Source organism: Aquarana catesbeiana, linkage group LG01 (assembly GCF_042186555.1).
Source record: "Aquarana catesbeiana isolate 2022-GZ linkage group LG01, ASM4218655v1, whole genome shotgun sequence".
NCBI lineage: Eukaryota > Metazoa > Chordata > Amphibia > Anura > Ranidae > Aquarana > Aquarana catesbeiana.
Window position 1 is genome coordinate 75,657,781 of NC_133324.1, and position 11,082 is coordinate 75,668,862.

Genomic DNA, 11,082 nt, shown 5'->3' on the forward strand with positions numbered 1-11,082 from the left:
TTTGCATTAAAATAATTGATGTGTGCCCTGGGGGCCAAAGGCTTCGCCAATTTCTGCAGTTTATCCAGCATTGCCTCCCTCTTTGTTTGGTTATGACCCCTTAATAAAGGTATTATATTCGACTATGTGTTTTCATTCAAAAAGGACAGTGTCAGGAACGGTGTCATCTCCGGTTTCTCCTGCTGGTGGCACTATTACATTCAGCACCAAAAGGGTGTAATTCCAGTGGCCACCAGCGGGGGTCTCCCTGCCTGGTCTGCAGACTTGCCATCAAGCACACCTGTCATGGTTTTGCTGGACTATATAAACCCGCCCTGAACTAACCTCCAGTGCTTCAGTATTCCTCTGCTAGCCCTTGTCCCTGCCAGTACCTGCTCTTGTTCCAGCCTGTTCCTGTTTGTTCCTGAACCCCGTTTGTGTATCCTGTCCTTGAACCCTGTTTCCTGTTCCCTGTTACCTGCTCCTTGGTCTGCTTCATTATTCCTGGTTTCTGTTCCCTTGTCGCTTTGGCCCATGCCTTATATTTTGCATGTTGGTTTCCTTGCTTGTGTATTATATTAGTTAGATAGATAGTTAGGTTGGTTTGGGGGTTTGCTGTGTTTTCGCCATTTTCTTGTTTTTGGTTTGCTGTCTTGTTTTCACGTGTATCGTTATCATTATAATAAACATACTTTCTTTATTTACTCGTTTGTCCCTGATTCCTTGGTGCAGCCCAGCGATCTGATCACCTGCATTGGATGTTGTGTATAACATCCCCTGACAGAATACTGAAGCCATACAATCAGATCGGTTGCACCTGGGAATTGGGGCCTGAGTCCCAGCTATTGTTGAAATATGGATTTTGAAAGTATTTTGTATTTATCACTCCTGGCAACTGATGACAGAGACCTTTGTTATCAGACATTGGCTGCATACACTAGGGAACAGTTGTTAGAAGGCATGCGCCTAGCTCATGTTTTTATTGAGCAAGGCAGTTTTTTGTTTGAAGATGTGCAACCATTAATTTGGATCTGTGCTGAGTTGGCCCTGTCTGATGTCGCTGAGGGAGGTGATGACTATACACCCCCTTTTAGTGCAGCTCAGGTAGAATCTTTAGTTTGGCTGTTGGAGGATGACTCAGCATTCTTTTTTGAACAATATTCAGCTTGTCCCCAGCAGGTGCTTGCAAAATGCATTGAATCAGTGCAGTCTCTGGTCAGACAAGCCAAGTGCAAACCTGATGCAGTGCAATCATTAATACAGGCCTGGTCAAGTCTGTTGCATTCAGCTTCTGTTAGCTCCAAATATACTTCTCTACCAATGAAATACCAGTACCCTGTTTCCTCCTGCTGCACCTACCCTGCCTTTAACTCCCCTGATGCTTCTCAACTGCCTCCATCAGCTCCACTAAATCTCCCTTCAAAACCTACTCCCTCTGTCTTGCCATCCTTTCACTCTTCGCTTCTACCAGCTGCATTCCCTACCTACAGCCCTGTACCCACTTATAGATCCCTAGTGGCTAAAAGCAAAAAGAAGCGGAAGTTTTTTCCAACCCATACCATCATGCCAGTATCCAATCCTGCCTCCCCACCAGCTGATCTGTTCCAGCCTGATGTGCCAGCACCTGTGCCCACTGTCCAGTCTGCAGTTCCAGTACCAGCTGCCCGGTTTGGAGTTCCAGTACCTGCTATCCAGTCCGATGTACCGGCTGTTCAGCCTGTTGTGCCAGTACCTGCTGTTCAGCCTGCTGTGCCAGCACCTGTGCCCACTGTCCAGTCTGAAGTTCCAGTACCAGCTGCCCGGTTTGAAGTTCCAGTACCTGCTATCCAGTCCGATGTACCTGCTGTTCAGCCTGTTGTGCCAGTACCTGCTGTTCTGCCTGATGTGCCAGCACCTGTGCCCACTGTCCAGTCTGAAGTTCCAGTACCAGCTGTCCGGTTTGGAGTTCCAGTACCTGCTATCCAGTCCGCTGTACCTGCTGTTCAGCCTGTTGTGCCAGTACCTGCTGTTCTGCCTGATGTGCCAGCACCTGTGCCCACTGTCCAGTCTGAAGTTCCAGTACCAGCTGCCCAGTTTGAAGTTCCAGTACCTGCTATCCAGTCCAATGTACCTGCTGTTCAGCCTGTTGTGCCAGTACCTGCTGTTCTGCCTGATGTGCCAGCACCTGTGCCCATTGTCCAGTCTGAAGTTCCAGTACCAGCTGCCCGGTTTGCAGTTCCAGTACCTGCTATCCGGTCCGATGTACCTGCTGTTCTGCCTGATGTGCCAGCACCTGTGCCCACTGTCCAGTCTGCAGTTCCAGTACCAGCTGCCCGGTTTGAAGTTCCAGTACCTGCTATCCATTCCGATGTACCTGCTGTTCTGCCTATTGTGCCAGTACCTGCTGTTCTGCCTGATGTGCCAGCGCCTGTGCCCATTGTCCAGTCTGAAGTTCCAGTACCAGCTGCCCGGTTTGCATTTCCAGTACCTGCTATCCAGTCCGATGTACCTGCTGTTCTGCCTGATGTGCCAGCACCTGTGCCCACTGTCCAGTCTGAAGTTCCAATACCAGCTGCCCGGTTTGAAGTTCCAGTACCTGCTGTTCTGCCTGATGTGCCAGCGCCTGTGCCCACGGCCCAGTCTGAAGTTCCAGTACCAGCTGCCCGGTTTGCAGTTCCAGTACCTGCTATCCAGTCTGATGTACCTGCTGTTCTGCCTGATGTGCCAGCACCTGTGCCCACTGTCCAGTCTGCAGTTCCAGTACCTGCTATCCAGTCCGATGTACCTGCTGTTCTGCCTGTTGTGCCAGTACCTGCTGTTCTGCCTGACGTGCCAGCGCCTGTGCCCACGGCCCAGTCTGAAGTTCCAGTACTGACTATCCAGTCCGATTCACCTGCTGTTCTGCCTGTTGTTCCAGCACCTGCTATTCTGCCTGATGTGCCAGTGTCTGTGCTTGCTGCCCAGTCTAAAGTTCCAGTACCGGCTGCCCGGTTTGAAGTTCCAGTACCTGCTATCCAGTCCGATGTACCTGCTGTTCTGCCTGACGTGCCAGCGCCTGTGCCCACGGCCCAGTCTGAAGTTCCAGTACTGACTATCCAGTCCGATTCACCTGCTGTTCTGCCTGTTGTTCCAGCACCTGCTATTCTGCCTGATGTGCCAGTGTCTGTGCTTGCTGCCCAGTCTAAAGTTCCAGTACCGGCTGCCCGGTTTGAAGTTCCAGTACCTGCTATCCAGTCCGATGTGCCTTCTGTTCAGCTTGTTGTGCCAGCACCTGCTGTTCTGCCTGATGGGCCTACTGCCCAGTCTGAAGTTCCAGTACCTGCCGCCTGGTCTGATGTCTCTGTGCCAGCCCTCCAGCCTGATGTCTCGGTGCCAGTGTTCCAGTCTGAGGTGCCAGTGTTCCAGCCGGAAGTACCAGTGCCTGCTCTCCAGCTTGATGAGTCCACTGCCCAGCTTGAGGTGCCCATGCCTGCTGCCCAGCTCGATGTGCTTTTGCCTGCTGCCCAGCTCGATGTGCTTTTGCCTGCTGCCCAGCTCGATGTGCTTTTGCCTGCTGTCCAGCTCGATGTGCTTTTGCCTGCTGTCCAGCTCGATGTGCTTTTGCCTGCTGCCCAGCTCGATGTGCTTTTGCCTGCTGCCCAGCTCGATGTGCTTTTGCCTGCTGCCCAGCTCGATGCGGATGTGTTACTGCCCAGCGTGATGTACCTCTGCTTTCTGCTCAGCCTGATGACATGGTGCCTGCTAAAACTGTTCCTGACTGATGGCCATCTTGCCGCTGGGTCAATCCTGTCTGTCGCCTGGCTTGAATGTAATGCTCCTGTGTGGTCTGCCTCCGATGGTTTCTTTCCCGTTACCCTGCTAATTTTCATCTCCAGATCCAAACTTCCTGACCCGGGTGGTGGGGTACGTGTCCTATTTTCAGACTCTGATGGCACGTCCCCCATTGAACTAAAAGACTCTGACCTTGGAAGTGCGAAGAAGTCTGCAGACTCTGTAGGGAAACATTTTAAGGTGTTTCTGCACCCACTCGGACTGCCGTACCCAGGGCTGAATGGAGTGTCCGGAGGCCACTCCTTTAGGAGGGGGAACTGTCAGGAACGGTGTCATCTCCGGTTTCTCCTGCTGGTGGCACTATTACATTCAGCACCAAAAGGGTGTAATTCCAGTGGCCACCAGCGGGGGTCTCCCTGCCTGGTCTGCAGACTTGCCATCAAGCACACCTGTCATGGTTTTGCTGGACTATATAAACCCGCCCTGAACTAACCTCCAGTGCTTCAGTATTCCTCTGCTAGCCCTTGTCCCTGCCAGTACCTGCTCTTGTTCCAGCCTGTTCCTGTTTGTTCCTGAACCCCGTTTGTGTATCCTGTCCTTGAACCCTGTTTCCTGTTCCCTGTTACCTGCTCCTTGGTCTGCTTCATTATTCCTGGTTTCTGTTCCCTTGTCGCTTTGGCCCATGCCTTATATTTTGCATGTTGGTTTCCTTGCTTGTGTATTATATTAGTTAGATAGATAGTTAGGTTGGTTTGGGGGTTTGCTGTGTTTTCGCCATTTTCTTGTTTTTGGTTTGCTGTCTTGTTTTCACGTGTATCGTTATCATTATAATAAACATACTTTCTTTATTTACTCGTTTGTCCCTGATTCCTTGGTGCAGCCCAGCGATCTGATCACCTGCATTGGATGTTGTGTATAACATCCCCTGACAGACAGTTTGTTTGTGAGGAGGCAGGTACATTTCAAAAATACAATGTCAAATTAACAAGAGACACCAAACAATCTCCTTGAGATTAAATAATACAAGATAATAATGCTGTTGTGGTAACTTGACACACAAAACACACCCAAAAATATTCTGGAGTAAAAAAAAAAAAATTTACAAAAAATAACAACAGGAGATCAGGATTTAAAAAAAATAAAATAAACAAAAACATCCAAAAATGTAATTATTTTCGGGAGATGTGACTAATCAAAATATTATATTCATGAAATCACGATAAATAATAAAGAAAGAAGTTTGTGAGAACTCTGTGTGAATATGAGCAGCAAAACAACTTCATTCTTCTAGCATTATAAAGAAGAAGAGAGTGCGCTGCATTAAACTATTTAAAACATTGCAGCCTGACGAAAGTGCTATATCCATTACGAAAGCTAATTTTACCAGACCGAGCAGTTCCGTCTCTGAATTTATTCTGAGCATGCGTGGCACTTTGTGCGTCGGAATTGTCCACACACGGTCGGAATTGATGCGAATGGATTTTTTTGTTGGAAAATTTCATAGCCTGCTCTCAAACTTTGTGTGTCGGAAATTCCGAGGGAAAAAGTCCGATGGAGCCAACACACGGTCGGAATTTCCGACAACAAGCTCCGATCGCACATTTTCCGTCGGAAATTCTGACCGTGTGTACAGGGTATAACAGGTTTTCTTCTAAGATTGCCCTGTATTTGGCTCCCTCCATCTTCCCATCAACTCTGACCAGCTTTCCTGTCCCTGTTGAAGAAAAGCATCCCTGCAACATGATGTTGCCACCACCATGTTTCATGGTGGGGATGGTGTGTTCAGGGTGATGTGTTGTGTTAGTTTCTGCCACACAGAGTGTTTTGCTTTTAGACCAAAAAGTTCAATTTTGATCTCATCTGACCAGAGCACCTTCTTCCACATGTTTGCTGTGTCCCCCACATGGCTTCTCGCAAACTGCAAATGGAACTTCTTATGGCTTTCTTTCAACAATGGCTTCTTCTTGCCACTCTTTCATAAAAGCCAGATTAGTGGAGTGCACAACTTATAGTTGTCCTGTGCACAGATTCTCCCACCTGAGCTGTAGATCTCTGTGGATATCAAAACTCATATTTACAATTTTGGCAGATGCAATAGAGTACAGCCACCTGATGGTTTTCTCAAAGTCTTGGGGACTCTATTGTTATAATATTTGTGTGGGAATTCCTGGCTCTGCCGTGGCTTTTATGAGGGGGGTTGCACCTTCTCTGTTGAATATTTTTATTTTATTGTATAGAGAAGACCACAACAAAGGATGATGGAACACACAACGAGGGAAGCTCCAAAACTCCCAGAAGGACTGGAAAATAATCACGAATTATAGCAGAGGTTGTCTACCAAACTCGACAAATAGATTATATATTTTTGGGTGGACTGACCATTTAAGATCAGAGGACCTTCTAATGTTAAAGGTCTGTGCAAACAAACAGCACATCGCTCTTTCTTTTCTTGCATCCATCATCTTTTTGGCTGTCCAAAAATATAATTTTGACCTCAGATTTCCCTGTGCCTGTACAAACCTCTCCCACATCTATAGGAAGAGGATATAACCTTGAAATGACATTATTGTGGGTTGTTCGCTGAACATTCTATGGATGTATTCAAGATTCATGTCATATAATGCACAGAAGAATTTCAATCATTGATCTTTTGGGAATTTCTGTGTACAAGTTGACCAAAGGAATCTCACTAGGTGTACTGAGTTTCAGGCTCACAGCACAGAAAACAAGCCTCAGAATGAAAATAGCGCATACATTCCAACTGACAATTATCATCTATTTTTCCATGTTTTAGAAGATAAATATTTAAATATTTTTTCACAGAAGGCTGCTTATTGAATTTCCTTGTTGCTCAAAGCATATGAAGAGGCCAAATTAATGATCTTTGCTTTTTGTATTGTTTTATTACACTTTTCTGGGTATTAAAGGCAAGTTAATCATTAAACAATGCAGTGACAGCACATACAACATATTTCATGAAATGCCATAATAGATGTCCCTCTCTAAAGCCCACATTTCTAAGAAAAAGGTAATAGTTTTCTCATTGTTGATGTAAACTTCTATAAATGTATGTAATATCTTAAGGGAAAAAAAGCAGTTTTTCTTTTAACAAGCTTCACAAATATGTTTCAGTTATGTTTCAATTATGTGGTTTCAATGTGTTTAAATTGTTGTTGATGAAGTTTAAGTAAAAAATGTGATTCTATTTCGCTCTGTTCAGTTCACAGATTGAAAAAGGCTTTGATTGTAGTTTGATTGTAGCTATTTAATTGCACAGAGGACATAGGGGGTTATTTACGAAAGGCAAATCCACTTTGCACTACAAGTGCACTGCACGTGCAGTCCCTGTAGATGCAAGGGTGACATGCAAGGAAAATAAAAAACAGCATTTTAGCTTGTACATGCTTGAATGATAAAATCAGCAGAGCTTCCCCTCATTTCAGATCTTCCCCTCAGATCTACAGCGACTGCACTTCCAAGTGCACTTGTAGTGCAAACTGCAATTGGATTTGCCTTTCGTAAATAACCCCCCTAGAGTGGAGATACAATTACTTTTATAGAAAATGCTGTTTTAGAAAAAATGTCATATTTGGAGTGTTAGATTAACTTTGGTATTTACTGTTCATTACAGAGCAGTGTGCTAATTTGTGAGATGTGAGATATTGGTGAATAGGGATAATCTCGTCTTTTTTTTTTTTCACATTTCAACTGAATAAGCGATGGGTCTAGACTGCTGAGAATCATTCATAAATTTAGGATTCTCATCAGATTGGACACATAGATAGATAGATAGATAGATAGATAGATAGATAGATAGATAGGTAGATAGATATGTAGATGGATACAGTGCTTTGAAAAAGTATTCACACCCCTTGAAATTTTCCTAATTTTGTCATGTTACAACCAGAAACCTAAATGTATTTTATTGGGATTTTATGTGATAGACCAACACAAAGTGGCACATAATTGTGAAATGGAAGGAAAATGATAAATGGTTTTCAAATTTTTTTACAAAAAGATATGTAAAAAAGTGTGGCGTGCATTTGTATTCAGCCCCCCTGAGTCAATACTTTGTAGAAACACCTTTCACTGCAAATACAGCTGCAAGTCTTTTTGGGGATGTCTCCGCCAGCTTTGCACATCTAGAGAGTGACATTTTTGCCCATTCTTCTTAGCTCAAGCTCTGTCAGATTGGATGGAGAGTGTCTGTGAACATCAATTTTCAGGTCTTGCCACAGATTCTCAATTGGATTTCGGTCTGGACATTGACTGGGCCATTCTAACACATGAATATGCTTTGATCCAAACCATTCCATTGTAGCTCTGGCTGTATGTTTAGGGTCATTGTCCTGCTGGAAGTTGAACCTCCGCCCCAGTCTCAAGTCTTTTGCAGACTCTAACACAGGGGTCTTCAAACTACGGCCCTCCAGTTGTTCAGGAACTACAATTCCCATCATGACTAGTCATGTCTGTGAATGTCAGTATTTTACAATGCCTCGTGGGATGTGTAGTTCCGTAACAGCTGGAGGGCCGTAGTTTGAGGATCCCTGCTCTAACAGGTTTTCTTCTAAGATTGTCCTGGATTTTGCTCCATTCATCTTCCCATCAACTCTGACCAGCTTCCCTGTCCCTGCTGAAGAAATGAAGAAAAGCATTCACACAACAAGATGCTGCCACCACCATGTTTCAAGGTGGGGATGGTGTGTTCAGGGTGATGTGCAGTGTTAGTTTTCCGCCACACATAGCGTTTTGCTTTTAGGCAAAAAAGTTCAATTTTGGTCTCTTCTGACCAGAGCACCTTCTTCCACATGTTTGCTGTGTCTCCCACATGGCTTCTCACAAACTGCAAACAGGACTTCTTATGGCTTTCTTTCAACAATGGCTTTCTTCTTGCCGGTCTTCCATAAAGACCAGATTTGTGGAGTGCACAACTAATAGTTATCCTGTGACAGATTCTCCCACCTGAGCTGTGGATCTCTGCAGCTCCTCCAGAGTTACCATGGGCCTCTTGGCTGCTCCTCTAATTATTGTTATTCTTGCATGGCCTGTCAATTTAGGTGGACGGCCATGTCTTTGTAGGTTTGCAGTTGTGCCATACTCTTTTCATTTTCAGATGATGGATTGAACAGTGCTCCGTGAGATGTTCAAAGCTTGGAATATTTTTTTATAACCTAACCCTTCTTTCAACTTCTCCCCAACTTTATCCCTGACCTGTCTGGTGTGTTACTTGGCCTTCATAAAGCTGTTTATTCACTAAGGTTCTCTAACAAACCTCTGAGGGCTTCACAGAACAGCAGAATACTGATATTAAATTACACAAAGGTGGACTCTATTTACTAATTAGGTGACTTCTGAAGGCAATTGGTTCCACTAGATTTTAGTTAGGGGTATGAAAGGGGGCCGAATACAAATGCACACCACACTTTTCAGATATTTATTTGTGAAACATTTGGAAAGTCATTTAGCATTTTCCTTCCACTTCACAATTATGTGCCACTTTGTTTTGGTCTATCACATAAAATCCAAATAAAATACATTTACATTTTTGGTTGTAACATGACAAAATGTGGAAAATTTTAAGGGGTATGAGTACTTTTTCAAGGCACTGTAATTGTACTGTCTGCCTTTATGTTGTAAAGTGCTGTGTAAACTGTCAGCGCTATATAAATCCTGTATAATAATAATAAGTGAATTTGACCTGTTTGGTTACTTCTCCAATTAAAAGCTAGATGAAAGTGGTTGAAATTGCCATAAGTATGCCAAGTATGAAAGATGAGACCTGTCTCCTTCACTGGGGGCTTTTATTGCCCATCTTCTAGAAGCAGTGCAAGATCCACAGCCATTGTTATTAATGCTGCAGAGGTGCGCTCTGCCATCAAATTAGCACTGTTCCTGGGTGTCAACCAATAGTCAACCAAGTTAGCTTTTGTTACCTTTTGTGCTAAATGAAAGCTTTGGCTGTGATCCAAGCTGTCCCTTTAATTTTTAAGAGTCGGTCAACCCAAAACTCATATTTACAATTTTGGCAGATGCAATAGAGTACAACCACCTGATGGTTTTTCCAAAGTCTTGTGGACTCTATTGTTATAATTTTTGTGCTGGAATTCCTGGCCCTGCCCTGGCTTTTATGAGGGGGGTTGCACTTTCTCTATTGTATATTTTTATATTTTATAAAGAAGACCACAACAAAGGATGATGGAACACGCAACGAAGGAAGCCCCAAAACTCCCAGAAGGACGGGAAAATAATCACGAATTATAGCAGAGGTTGACTCTGTCTAACAAACTCAACCTATAGATTATATATTTTTGGATGGACTGACCATTTAAGTTCAGAGGACCTTCTAATGTTAAAGGTCTGTGCAAACAAACAGCACATCGCTCTTTTTCTTGCATCCATCATCTTTTTGGCTGTCCAAAAATATAATTTTGACCTCAGATTTCCCTGTGCCTGTACAAAACCTCTCGCACATCTATAGGAAGAGGATATAACCTTGAAGTGACATTATTGTGGGTTGTTCGCTGAACATTCTATGGATGTATTCAAGAATCTTGTCATATAGTGCACAGAAGAATTTTAATCATTGATCTTTTGGGAATTTCTGTGTACAAGTTGACCAAAGGAATCTCACTAGGTGTACTGAGTTTCAGGCTCACAGCACAGAAAACAAGCCTCAGAATGAAAATAGCGCATACATTCCAACTGACAATTATCATCTATTTTTCCATGTTTTAGAAGATAAATATTTAAATATTTTTTCACAGAAGGCTGCTTATTGAATTTCTTTGTTGTTCAAAGCATATGATGAGGCTACATTAATGATCTTTGCTTTTTGTATTGTTTTATTACACTTTTCTGGGTATTAAAGGCAAGTTAATCATTAAACAATGCAGTGACAGCACATACAACATATTTAATGAAATGCCATAAGAGGTGTCCCTCTCTAAAGCCCACATTTCTAAGAAAAAGGTAATAGTTTTCTCATTGTTGATGTAAACTTCTATAAATGTATGTAATATCTTAAGGAAAAAAAGCAGTTTTTCTTTTAACAAACTTCACAAATATGTTTCAGTTATGTTTCAATTATGTGGTTTCAATGTGTTTAAATTGTGGTTGATGAAGTTTAAGTAAAAAATGTGATTCTATTTCGCTCTGTTCAGTTCACAGATTGACTTAAAAAGGCTTTGATTGTAGTTTGATTGTAGCTATTTAGTTGCAGAGAGGACATAGGGGGTTATTTACGAAAGGCAAATCCACTTTGCACTACAAGTGCACTGCATGTGCAGTCGCTGTAGATCCGAGGGGGACATGCAAGGAAAATAAAAAACAGCATTTTAGTTTGTACATGATTGG